The following is a 13032-nucleotide window of genomic DNA, read 5'->3' on the forward strand; positions in this document are numbered from 1 at the left end:
AAGTCCATTAAATTTCTTTCTTTTGTGAATTTCCCAGTCTCTGGTATGTCTTTATCTGCAGCATGAAAATGGACTAATACACCAATATTACCAGAAATGTGTGAGTAATGCATTGTGCTACTATATTAAAATGGCTATATTACTAGATGATAGGCATTTTTCAGCTCTATTATAATCTTATGGGACCGTTGTCATATATGTGGTATATAGTTCACTAAAACATTGTTATGCAGCACATGACTGTATTCTAGTTTTCATTTATGTAACTTTATATCATCTACTTTTTAAGTTTACTTTCAAAATGTGTGCCTATCATAATATTTATTTCTAATTTGTTTTATTCCATGCCAATGGATTTTCTGAGAATAATAATAAAGAATGGAGCTTTATGCCCATCAATGAATGACCCAAAGTTTTCTCTGTTGTAGGATGGAGATTATTACTACAATTATCATACCTAAATAGTCATATTTACTGTTTGTGACAAATAAGTAACTGAATATATAAGCTGTTTGTGAAATTTGACTTTGGATTTGATGAAGAGGGTTCTCATAGAGACTACCTCATATTTTTTCACCTATATTTAGATAGAACAGAAACATAATTTTTAATAAGAACAAACAAAATATTATTGTAATTGAAGAATGGCATGAAAAAAGATTACTTGATGACTCAAAGTGGTTAGCACTTACCACATACAGTGTTTTAGACACTGTACTAAGCTATGGCACATTTATAGGCATAACACCTAGAGTTTAAAAATAAATAATTGGTAGATTCATTGGAAATGACAAATTGGCACATTTTTAGTCATACCAGGTGACAGTAAGACAATCATAAAAATTGACTTTTGATATACAATTAATAAATGAATATAAAGAATGTTACATAATTTTGTTAGAAATTTGACTAAGTTGTCATAGAAATAAACAGGCAGCATTTCAACCAGTAAACAGAGGATGTGCATTTTTAAAAAGAAAATCTGACAAAGGTATGCTTTAGGCCGGAAATTGTTATTGAATTAATGATAGGAATGTAATGTCATATTTTCTGAACACTCTAAGTTACAATAGAAAGTATCTATTAAAATGTATTAGTCAATTCTCATGCTGCTATGAAGAAATACCCAAGACTGAGTAATTTATAAGGGAAAGATGTTTAATTGACTCAGTTCCACAGGGCTGGGGAGGCCTCATGATACTTAAAATCATAGTGGAAGAGAAAGCAAACACGTCCTTCTACACATGATGGCAGGATAGAGAAGTGCGGAATAAAGGCGGGAAAGCTCCTTACAAAACCATCAGATCTTGTGAGAACTCACTCTATCATGAGAAGAGCATGGAGGTAACCGACCCTATGATTCAATTACCTCCCACTGGGTTGCTCCCCTGACACATGGGGATTATGGGAAACTACAAACAAGATGAGATTTGGGTGGAGACACAGTCAAACCATATAATTATGCCCCTGGCCCCTCCCAAATCTTGTGTCCTCACATTTCAAAACACAATCATGCCTTCCCAACAGTCCCCCAAATTCTTAACTCATTCCAGCATTAACTCAAAAGTTCAAGTCCAAAGTCTCATATGGGACAAGGCAAGTCCCTTTCACCCATGAGCCTGTAAATTCAAAAACAAGTTAGTTACTTCCTAGATACAGTGGGGGTACAGGCATTGGGTAAATACACCCATTTCAAGTGAATGAAATTGGCCAAAATGAAGGGGCTACAGGCCCCATGCATGTCTGAAATCCAGCAGGGCAGTGAAATCTTAAAGCTCCAAAATGATCTCCTTTTACAACATGTCATTCATCCAGGTCACACTAATGCAAGAGGTGAGTTCCCATGGCCTTGGGCAGCTCCACCCCTTTGGCTTTGCAGGGTATAGCCCCCCTCCTGACTGCTTTCACAAGCTGTCATTGAGTGCCTGCGGCTTTTCCAAGGTGTAGGGTGCAAGCTGTCCATGGATCTACCATTTCTGGGGTCTTGAGGATGGTGGCACTGTTCTCACAGCTCCACTAGGCAATGCCCCAGTGGGGACTTTGTGTGAAGACTCTGACCCCACATTTTCCTCCCGTATTGCCCTAGCAGAGGTTTAGGGTTTTTTTTGTTTTTTGTTTTTGTTTTTGAGATGGAGTCTCACTCTGTCACCAAGGCTGGAGTGCAGTGGTGTGATCTCGGCTCACTGCAACCTCCGCCTCCCGGGTTCAAGCGATTCTCCTGTCTCAGCCTGGGACTACAGGCACACGTCACCATGCCTGGCTGATTTTTGTATTTTTAGTAGAGATGGGGTTTCATCATATTGGTCAGGCTGGTCTCGAACTCATGACCTCAGTTGATCCACCCACCATGGCCTCCCAAAGTGCTGGGATTACAGGCATGAGCCACCGGGCCCAGCCACAAGTGCCAGTTTCTTACAGGCATACATTGCATAGTGGTGATGTCTGGGCTTTTAGCATACTCATCACCCGAATAGTGAAATTTTTGCTCAATCGTTTTTCACCCCTCACCCTTCTTCCACCCTCCAACCTTTCGTGGACTCCAGTGACTGTTATTTCACTCTATAAGTCAATAAGTACCCATTGTTTAGCTCCTACTTATGAGATCAAACAGTATTGAATGTTCTCTTCCTGAGTTATTTTACTAAGGAAAATGGCTTCCAGTTTCATCCATGTTGTTGAAAAATACAAGATCTCTATTTTTTATTGCTGAGTATTTTGTGGTGCATGTGTACCACATTTTAATTTTTTTATTTTTAATTTTTTGGGTAACATAGTAGGTGTTATGTCTGTGAGGTATACGAAATATTTTGATACAGACACACAATGTGTAATAATCACATCAGGGTAAATGGGGATTCATCACCTCAAGCATTTTTTCCTTGTGTTATAAACAATTCAATTATACTCTTGTAGTTACTTTTAAATGTACAATTACATTAATTTTGACTACAGTCACCCTCTTGTGCTAGCAAATACTGTATCTTAATTCTTTCTATTTTTTTATGCATCAATTATTCCCACTCTCCCACCCCCTGGTAACCATCAGTGGATTATGGGCTGGGGGTGCATATCATTCTCAGCCTCTGGTAAACACCATTCTACTCTATCTCCATGAGTTCAATTGCTTTAATTTTTAGCTGCCACAAATAAATGAGAACCTGCAAAGTTTGTCTTTTGACACATGGCTTATTTTGCCTAATGTGATGACTTCTGGTTCCATACATGTTGTTGCAAATGGCAGAATCTTATTCGTTTTTACAGCTGAATAGTAGCCCATTGTGTACATGTCCCACATTATTTATACATTCATCTGTTGATGAACACAGGTTGCTTTCATATCTTGACTATTGTGAATAGTGCTGTAAATAAACATAAGAATGCAGATTTTGTTTTAATATAGTGATTTATCTCTCTTTGGGTATATACCTAATAGTGGGATTGCTGCAGCTAATGGTAGTTCTATTTTTAGTTCTTTAAGAACTCTCCATACTGTTTTCCATAAAGGTACTAATTTACATTCCCACCAACAGTGTATAAGCGTTCCCTTCTCCCTGTAGCCTCACCAACAACTGTTGCTTTTAGACATTTTGATAATAGCCATTCTGACTCACGAAAGTTGGTATCTCATTGTGGTTTTCATTTGTATTTCTCTGATGATTAATGATGTTTAGGATCTTTTCATATGTTTATTGGCCACTGGCATATGTTGTTTTGGAAAATGTCTCTCTTTTATGTTCTTTGCCCACTTTTTAATGGGGTCACTTGTTTTCCTCTTGTTGAGTTGTTTGAGTTCCTTGTAAATTCTGGATGTCAGCCCTTTGTCATATGCATAGTTTGCAAATATTTTCTTCTGTTCTGTAGGTTGTCTGTTTACTCTGTCATTTCTTTTGCTGTACAGAAGCTTTTTAGTTTAATTGAGTCTACTTCTATTTTTCTTGTGTTTGCTTTTGAGGACTTTGTCATAAATTCTTTGCCTAGGCCAATGTCTCAAAGAGTTTTTCCTAAGTTTTCTTTCTTCCAGAATTTTTAAAGTTTCAGGTCTTACGTTTAGATCTTGAATCCATCCTGAGTTAATTTTTCTATATGGTCAGAGGTCTAGGTCCAGTTTTATTCTTCTGCATATGGCTATTCAATTTTCCCAGCACCATTATTGAATAGGGAGGGGGTCATTTCCCCAGTGTACATTTTTGTTGACTTTGTCAAAGATTGGTTGTTTGGATGGTTGATTGGATGTGACTTTGTTTTATGGCTCTTTCTTCCGTTCCATTGATCTGTGTTTATTTTTATACTAGTACTACATTGTTTTGATTACTATAGCCTCACAGCATAATTTGAAGTTGGATAACGTGAAGCCTCTGGCATGGTTCTTTTTGCTTAGAACTTCTTCGGCTATTTTGGTTCCATATCAGGATCTTTTTTTGGTTCCATATGAATTTTAGGACTTCTTTTCTAATTCTGAAAAAAAGGACATTGGTAACTGGATAGGGATTGCATTAAATCTGTAGATTGTTTTGGCCAGTATGGCCATTGTGAAAATATTGATTCTTCGAATTCATGAGCATATGCTATTTTTTCTTTGTTTATGGAATCTATGATTTTTTTCACTATTGTTTTGTAGTTCTCTTTATAGAGATCTCTTACCTCCTCAGTTAAATATACTTCTGCATATTTTATTTTTTGAAGCAATTGTAAATGGGATTGCCTTCTCGTTTTGTCCCTCAACTAGATCACTGTTGGTGCATAGAATCAGTATTGATTTCTGTACATTAATTTCATATCCTGAAACTTTACTGAATTTATTGATCAAATCTGAGAGTTTTGTGGTGGAGTCTTTAGGGTTTCCTTAATATAAGATCATATCATCAGTGAACAAGAATAATTTTACTTCCTCTTTTTCAATTTACATGACTTTTATTTCTTTCTCTTGCCTGATTGTGCTGGCAAGGATTTCCAGTACTGTGTTGAATAATAGTGGTGACAGTGGGCATCTTTGTCATGTTCCAGTTCTTACGGGAAATGCTTTCAACTTTTCCCCAGTAAGTATGATGTTGACCTTGTGTTTGTTGTATATGGGCTTTATTATGTTGAGGTATGTTGCTTTTATAGCTGGTTTGTTGTGGGTTTTCTAATGAAACGATGCTGAATTTTATCAAAGGCTTTTTCTGCATCTGTTGGGATAATCATATATTTTTGTCCTTAATTCTGTTTATGTGATGTATCACGCTTGTTGATTTGTATATATCAAACTATCCTTGTATCTCTGGTATGAGTCCCACCTGATCACAATGCATTATCTTTTTTATGCCCTATTGGATTTAATTTTCCAGTATTTTGTTGAGGGTTTTTGCATCTGTTGAAGTATACTGGTCTGTAGTTCGTATGTCCTTGTCTGATGTTGGTATCAGGGTGACACTGGCCTTGTAGAATGAGTTGGGGAGAATTACCTTCTCCTTGATATTTTGAAATAGTTTCAGGAGGATTGGTATTAATTCTTCTTTGTGTGTTTGGTAGAATTCTGCTGTGAATCCATCTAGTCCTGAGCTTTTTGTTGTTGTTATTGGAAGTTTGGTTGGGAGGTTGTTTTGTTTTTTTGGTTTTGGGGTTTTTCGTTTGTTTGTTTTTACTAATTCAGTCTTGCTACTCATATTGGTTGTTGAGGAGTTGTACTTATTTCTAGTTCAATCTTGATAGGTTGAGCATTTCCAGGAATTTATCAATTTCCTCTTGGTTTGTGCATGTACAGTTTTTCATGATAGTCTCTGAGGATCTCTTGCATTTCTGTGGTATCAGTTGTAATGTCTCCTTTTTTCATTTCTTGTTATGTTTATTTGGGTCTTTTCTGGTTAGTCTGGCTAGTGGCTTATCAATTTTCTTTTAAAAGAACCAACTTTTTGTTTCATTGGTCCTTTGCATTTTTTGGTCTCTATTTCCTTTAGTTCTGCCCCGATCTTTGTTATTTCTTTTCTTCTGCTAACTTTAGGTTTGGTTTATTCTTTTTCTATTAATAGTCACTGAGGTTGTAATGTTAGGATGTTAATTCGTGATCTTTCTCCCTTTTTGATGTAGATATTTAATGCTATAATCTTCCTTCTTAGCCCTGTTTTTGCTATGTCTCACAGGTTTGGGTGTGTTATGTTTTTTTCATTCATTTCAGAAAAAATAATTTCTGACTTAATTTTTATTATCAACCCAGTGATTAGTCAGGAGCATGCTCTTTAATTTTCATATATTTATGTAGCTTCCAAAGTTCCTCTTGACATTAATTTCTAGCTTTATTCCACTATGATCTGAAATAATTTGATTGTTTCAAAATGATATTATTTTGATTGTTTTAAATCTTTTAGGACTTGTTTTGTGGCCTAACATGTTGTCTATCTTGGAAAATGTTCCATGTGCTGATGAAAAGGATGTATATTTTAGGTTGTTGGATAGAATGTTCTGAAAGTCTGTGAATTTCCTTTGGTCTAAAGTCCAGTTTAAGTTCAATGTTTCTGTTAATTTTCTGTCTTGGTGATCTGTCTAGTGCTGTGAGTAAGGTGTTAAAATCCCTACTCTTATTGTATTTCTGTCAAATTCTTCCTTTAGGTCTAGTAGTATTTGTTTTGGGTGCTCCAAAGTTGGGTGCATATATATTTAGAATTGTTATATTCTCTTGCTGACCACTGTTAATCTTCTGGCTCTCAAATGGTTCCTTTATCATTATATAATGACCTTCTTTGTCCTTTACTACCTTTTTTGATTTAAAGTCTATTTTATCTGATATAAATATATCTACATCTGCTTGTTTTTGGTTTCTGTTTGCATGGAATATCTTTTTCCATCTCTTTGCAATCAATGTATGTGTCTTTACAGGTGAGTTTCTTATAGGCAGCATATAGTTGGATAATGTTTTTAATCAATTCTGCCAATCTGCATTTTTTAAGTGGGAGTTTTAATCCATTTACATTCAAGGTTAATATTGATACATGAGTCTTTGTTCCTGTCATATTATTGATTGTTTTCAAGCTGTTTTATAAATTCTTTGTTTATTTTTCTTTTTCTGTCATTGTGGTTTGATGAAATTCTGTTGCATTGACTTTTGATTCCTTTCTCTTCCTGCTTTGTGTGATTGTTTTGTATAAACACACGAAGTGAGTTTTATATTTACCTGTGTTTTTGTTATGGTGAATATTGAGATTTCATTTCCAGGTTTAAGATCACTTTGAGCATTTCCTGTTGTGCTGATTTAGTGTTGACAAATTCACTCAGCATTTGCTTGTCTGGGAAGAACTTTCCTCTTCATTTATGAAGCTTATTCTGGCAGGATACAAAATTTTTGGCTGGCAAATGACATTTTAAGCATATAGAAAATACATCAAGTAATGTAATAAACCTGTCACCCAGCCTCCACAGGTAATAATCATGTGCCATTTTTGTTTCATCTATATTTTAACTCACTCATCACTCCCCCAACTGTATTATTATTTTGGGTTTTTTTGTGAAACAATGTATATACATTAAAAAGTAGAATCTTAACTGTATCCTTTTGAGAAAACAATGTACCCATATAAACTTCCTCCTTCTAAGAATAAAATTCCCAGTCGGGTATGATGGCTTATGCCTGTAACCCCAGCAATTTGAGAGGCCGAGGTGGGCAGATCACCTGAGGTCAGGAATTAGAGACTAGCCTGGCCAACATGATGAAACCCTGTTGCCACTAAAAATACAAACGTTAGCCTGGTGTGGTGGTGCCTGCCTGTAGTCCCACCTACCTGGGAGGCTGAGGCAAGAGAATCGCTGGAACCCAGGAGGTGGAGGCTGCAGTGAGCTGAGATCATGCCACTGCACTCCAGCCTGGGTGACAGAGTGAGACTCTGTCTCAAAAACAGAAAAAAAAAAAAGAATAGGCCGGGCGTGGTGGCTCACGCTTGTAATCCCAGCACTTTGGGGGGCCGAGGTGGGTGGATCACGAGGTCAGGAGATCGAGACCATGGTGAAACCCCGTCTCTACTAAAAATACAAAAAATTAGCCAGGCATGGTGGCGGGCGCCTGTAGTCCCAGCTACTTGGAGAGGCTGAGGCAGGAGAATGGCGTGAACCCGGGAGGCGGAGCTTGCAGTGAGCCGAGATTGCACCACTGCACTCCAGCCTGGGTGACAGAGCAAGACTCCGTCTCAAGAAAAAAAAAAAAAAAAAGAATAAAATTCCCCACTTCACAACCATTAATGTGCATATGAATCTCATGGGAATATGATGTGTCAGAGGTTGAAGAGGTGGCCACGAAAAGTATTTTGATGGCAGGCTGGAGAACATCATGAGAGTAAACTTCGGGCCTGTCGACTATCATCTTGGCAATAAGTATTGAATCCTAGCCAAAGTGCTTGGATGCAAAATGGAGCCAATCAGTAAATCCATCCCCCCTGCTTTTCCTGGCCATGAGGTAATTGGCAGCCTAGTTCATGTCTTGATGGGAAGCTCTGCCATGTGGAAGGATCACATCTCAGGTTTCTTGACAACTGGATGACTTTTGAGAACAGATCTAGGACAGATCTATTCTTGGATTGTGGACAGGCAACAGCCTACTAATGTCAAATGGAACAGGTGACATCCAAATATGTTAAGAACCTCTGACAATGAAGAGTAAAACACAAACTCAATTTTAAAAGGCATGGGACCTATGAAAACATTTTATGGTAAAAGAAATACAAATGCTCATTTCCCATATAAAGAGGCATCCAACCTCAGTGGTGGTCACAGGAAAATAAATTACAAAAAAAAGTTTTCTGTGACCATCAGTTAGGAAAATATAATACTTCCTACTAATCTTTTCATGGTAAGTAAAAACATACTAGCCAGGCATAGTGTCTCATGCCTGTAATCTCAGCACTTTGGGATGCTGAGGCATGCGGATCCCTTAAGTTCAGGAGTTTGAGGCTACAATGAGCTATGATCATGCCCTCTAGCATGGTTAACAGAGAGTGAGACCCCGTTTCTAACTAAATAAATAAATGAGTGAATGAACATACATACATACATATATACACACTGTTTTTTACATGTGTATAAGGACTGTAAATGGCCTTTTAAGGCACAATTAACGAATATGTATTGAGTTGAAAGAAACATGTTCTTGCATGCAGGATTCTACCTCCTGGAATGCATCTGATGACACTACTTGAAAATGTGTGTGGAAATGCCCATGCTAGCATGTTGGTGGTGCACATATAAATAATAGAAAAACAAAACAAAACAAAAAGAAAAGTACATATATGTGAGGAATCTTATTGGTTATCCTGGGTTTCTAAGATAATGTTCATAGAAGCAAAGCAAGTCAAATGAAGAGCAACTGAGCAGGAAACGAGGGGGGAAAATACCCTCAGAGTGGCAAGATTATCTCATTACACTTAAGTTTTGCTGATGCTTCAAGTTTCCTGGGTAAATTATGCAAAAGCATCTCTCTCTGAAAACCTTCTTGCTGCAGAACAAACCATGTTTAGTGTCTGTATGTGTCTCAACTTCCCATCTGCACCTGGTGGATGGGAAAAAGGGCATGATCCTTGCTTGTGTTTTGGAGTGAAAGAACCATTAAAGGTCTGGTAAACTTTACCAAGGATTCTCCTGGTCTCATTTCAGATCCAACTTCCAACTCCAGGCAGCCTCTGTGTTTTTTTTTTTAATGTATAATCAAGATGTACTTTGATTTGGACTCTATTGCTATTTGGCCTGTATATGCAGTTTCAAGATAGCCCCACACACCTGCCTGCAATGATCCTTCAGGAATAGAATGGGTTTCTGAGTTGAGGAACTTGGGAGTATACTGAGCGCTTTGTGTATTTTTATTAAGTTTCTCTATTCATGCCAGGAGAAGGCTGTGGACAAAAAGTAAAGGAGGAGACACTGGAATCCTGATGTCCAAGGATTCCAGTGTTCAAGGATTATTTCAACCCTTCAGATATCTCATTTTTGCTTTGTTCCTTCTGTCAGTCTTAGTAAAGGGTCCTGGAGTCAGAAGTTGCTGGGGATTTCTTGGTTTCAGCATCTGCTTCTTATTTAAGCCCAGACAAGTGGCCAACTAGGTGTCTTGCAATTCATAATGCAAAGTCCTGTCTACAACTTATTGTAAAGAGAAACACAAAGCGAAAGAACCAAAGCATGCAAGGTTGATGATAATCCAGCTGAATGGATCAGCTTAGATCATGGATGCCGAGCAGACTCTACAGAGCATAGTGGGGCTCCCAGGGTGACTGAAGGAGAATGAGATAGAGGGAAAGTTTCCTTCTATCCATTTTGCTGCCTCAAAAATTCAGTTGATTGGGTTAGCTTTACATGTGATCTAATCAGTCCAATGCAGTCACATTTTATCTAATCATCTCCCCCATTTTCAAGCTAGGAAATGATATTTTATTTGATGTTTACTTTTTCTCTGCATTATTATGTTATCACGTATGCATATATCTAATATAATGAACCATAATTTGATATTTTTCATTTCCAAGCATTTGAGAAATTATAACATCTGTGTGTACAATTTTAACACTACATATAATTTTCTTCATGTGCAAAATATATATACACATGTCAATATGTGATCTGTCTAATTCTGCATCTTGAAATCTGGGCAGGGTCTTAAATACTTCTAGGTGGGTATTGGGGCACAAATCAGATAAGCATAAGTTCCTTGCATTCCTGTTCCTGTGCCCCTAGCTTTGAATTCCTGCTTATTAACATGATGATGGGGCTCTGCAAGTCTCCCCTTATCTGTATCTAGGTCCCCAGGGCATTCATGATGGAAAAATTTCTTACTGAGGTCATGATGAGTGGCAGGAGGGAGAAATCTCTTCAGCCAGTAGGACTGACCCATGTCCAGCTTAAGGGCTTAGAAAAGCAGGTTCACAAGAACAACCTGCACCTGATTCTGGGCATGTGAGAGAGAGTGAGCACCTTTCACTGGAGCTTCACTGTGGGATGGGAAATGAAGACCAGACTCCCACTGCCCCTCCATCCAATGCCCTATTGACCCACCTTCTTTCCAACAGATCTCCTTTACAGAAAGAGGTTTGGATAAGGAGGAAAGACCATCAGAAGAAAAGATAAGACACTCTCTTCTCATTCCAGTAAGAGCCACATGCAAGGCAAGGTAAGGCATTTGGCTGTTCCTATGTAGGTTGGCAAGAGGGGTAGAATTAGGGATACTGATCTGTGTCTTTGGTGGAGTTTCATTTTGAGATTAGAAATGGGAAATGACTTATAGTCATCAGAGAGATTTCAGAAATATGGCGATCATCTCCTGGAATTCTATGCTTCCCATTCACACATGACACTGGTGAACAGCCTTGATTGAGAGAATGACCCACAAATATGGGTCAAGTATAGACTTTGCAGCTCTGTGCCTAGGAAGAGATGAGTCACCTAAACTTTCTTTTGCACTGAGACCACAGCCCAATTCAAATGAGGAAGACAATTCCAAGGAAACTAAGCTCAAAGTCAGAAACAGCACTGCTAAATTATGTAAGATGGGATTCTTCCAAGGTGAGAAGAGATAGCGGATGGGTAAACACAGTCTCCTCTGGGAAGGGAACTGGGGGCTTTTTGGCATCCAGGGTCTTATAAATCTTGGACTCTGGAGAACAGAGAAGAACCGAGTTTTGGTGGCGACCTCAGCTCTGGTGTGTCCAGGATGGACTAGAGCGCCTAAGGTGTTCAGTTGGAGGCAGTCACTCAAAATTCCATTTTATCCACAGAATCAGAGTCCAGCTCAGATGGGGGAACTCTAGGAAGAGAGAAATCCATTCCATGGATAGCTGCCAAGATAGAGCAAGTAGGATCTTGCTTTTTTGTTCCAAAAGGCAGATAAGCAGGTTATTTATACAGAGATTGAGCAGGAAAGGGGTTTCTCAGTGGCTGAGAGGAATTTAGAGATCCTGACATCCAGAAAGCATTTGGGGTCCCAGGAGGGGTTTAGCCTCCCTTCGTTAGGGAGACAGAGGGGGCAGGGAAGGAGGAGGAAAGACAAGTGGGGTTCACCTGAAGGTGCGTGGGGACATTCTGGGAATGAGCATCCATGGGAGCTGTTGTGGTAAGTCATATGCTTCCTCTTCAGGACGGCATCAAGGACATGAGCCAAAACTGCAAAAGGACTGCTTGACTTTGGAAAAGAAACCAAAGGCCTCTGACACTGTACACATCAGTGAAATGAGGAGACCCATGATGCCTGCTGTGGGGGACCCCCAGAGGCCCACACCGGACACAGCGAGTGGCCCAGATCTCAGTCTCAAGAGACCACCCACTGCCACTTCAGAAAAGCCTGGTGACCTCTCTGCACGCTCCGTCTGAAGCCATTTATCACAACACAGCCCAGGTGTGGGAACAGTAGGCCTATTCTCTGCTGACCTGGCAGCACCTGTCTGAGCTCACCTGGCTCCAGGGGCCTCTGTGCTGTGGTACAAACCTGTGCCGTGGCCATCCAGATGGCCTATGTCTTCCCCTCTGAGGGCTGGCTCATCCCAGCCACACTCCCTGGTCCCTAGGGTGGAGAAGCTCAGAGCTCCTCCTAGGAAGATAATGGACCCACCCTTTCCCTGAGAGGAGATAAAGGAGCCTGTTGGTGGATCAAATGAGGCTTTAGCTGGGGTCACCGAGACCCTATTCAACAGAAGACATGGCTGTGTGAGAGTGAGAACAAAGACCTGCTACTTCTCAGGCAATTTTAGACACTTGGTGTTAATACATGACAAAATCAGGGCAGTCTTGGGAAAGGAGTTTGAACAATATCCTCAAAGTGGAAACTGTGTTTCATTTAAGTCTAAAACTACTGACAAATTTTGTATTTCATGTTAGACATTTGATGTTTTTGGATGTTTTATGACAGTCACGTATTTCTTTGTAATCAGAAAATATTAGGGCATAATCATTCATATGTGTTTGTGTATTGAAAAGTACAGCAAAATGAATATATATGTAGATCCTCCCCCTATAAGTCAGAAAAGACTGTAGCTCTTTTCTCTCCCACGCTGAGTCAATAAAGGACTAATGTCTACTAACCTTTAATAGCGT

The 13032-nt window shown here is 39.0% G+C and overlaps 1 protein-coding gene across 1 annotated transcript in view; it reads left to right on the forward strand.

Annotated features, from left to right (window-relative positions):
- The window catches only part of KRBOX5 (KRAB box domain containing 5), a 93648-nt gene extending 80622 nt beyond the window's left edge, over positions 1 to 13026 (forward strand). Inside the window, exons 7-8 of the transcript XR_010114439.1 lie at positions 11016 to 11116; positions 12080 to 13026. The gene's annotated coding sequence lies outside the window, so the exon portion shown is untranslated. The remainder of the gene's footprint in view (positions 1 to 11015; positions 11117 to 12079) is intronic.
- Positions 13027 to 13032: the final 6 nt, after the last annotated feature.

Source organism: Symphalangus syndactylus, chromosome 11 (assembly GCF_028878055.3).
Source record: "Symphalangus syndactylus isolate Jambi chromosome 11, NHGRI_mSymSyn1-v2.1_pri, whole genome shotgun sequence".
Lineage (NCBI taxonomy): Eukaryota > Metazoa > Chordata > Mammalia > Primates > Hylobatidae > Symphalangus > Symphalangus syndactylus.